A 1072-nucleotide genomic window follows, 5' to 3' on the forward strand; every position below is an offset into this window, starting at 1 on the left:
CCCAGATGCAAGATGCCACATTTTGGAACTCGGGCTGCTTTTGGAGTGCCAAATGTCTCCCACAATCTGACATCAGGAACATGGCCAAGTGAGTTTAGTTTCCCATGGAAAAGGGCCACCGTTCGTGTCCACCACCCTCATCCGGCCACATCGGCTTCGGCCTGCAAAAATGCCGTGACATTCAAGATTTCTCCCAGATGCAAGATGCCACATTTTGGAACTCGGGCTGCTTTTGGAGTGCCAAATGTCTCCCACAATCTGACATCAGGAACATGGCCAGGTGAGTTTAGTTTCCCATGGAAAAGGGCCACCGTTCATGTCCACCACCCTCATCCTGCCCCATCCGGCCACATCGGCTTCGGCCTGCAAAAATGCCGTGACATTCAAGATTTCTCCCAGATGCAAGATGCCACATTTTGGATCTCGGGCTGCTTTTGGAGTGCCAAATGTCTCCCACAATCTGACATCAGGAACATGGCCAGGTGAGTTTAGTTTCCCATGGAAAAGGGCCACCGTTCATGTCCACCACCCTTATCCTGCCCCATCCGGCAACATGGGCTTCGGCCTGCAAAAATGCCGTGACATTCAAGATTTCTCCCAGATGCAAGATGCCACATTTTGGAACTCGGGCTGCTTTTGGAGTGCCAAATGTCTCCCACAATCTGACATCAGGAACATGGCCAGGTGAGTTTAGTTTCCCATGGAAAAGGGCCACCGTTCATGTCCACCACCCTCAACCTGCTACATCCGGCAACATCGGCTTCGGACTGCAAAAATGCCGTGACATTCAAGATTTCTCCCAGATGCAAGATGCCACATTTTGGATCTCGGGCTGCTTTTGGAGTGCCAAATGTCTCCCACAATCTGACATCAGGAACATGGCCAAGTGAGTTTAGTTTCCCATGGAAAAGGGCCACCGTTCGTGTCCACCACCCTCATCCTGCCCTATCGGCTTCGGCCTGCAAAAATGCCGTGACATTCAAGATTTCTCCCAGATGCAAGATGCCACATTTTGGAACTCGGGCTGCTTTTGGAGTGCCAAATGTCTCCCACAATCTGACATCAGGAACAT

Source organism: Prinia subflava, unplaced genomic scaffold (assembly GCF_021018805.1).
Source record: "Prinia subflava isolate CZ2003 ecotype Zambia unplaced genomic scaffold, Cam_Psub_1.2 scaffold_171_NEW, whole genome shotgun sequence".
NCBI lineage: Eukaryota > Metazoa > Chordata > Aves > Passeriformes > Cisticolidae > Prinia > Prinia subflava.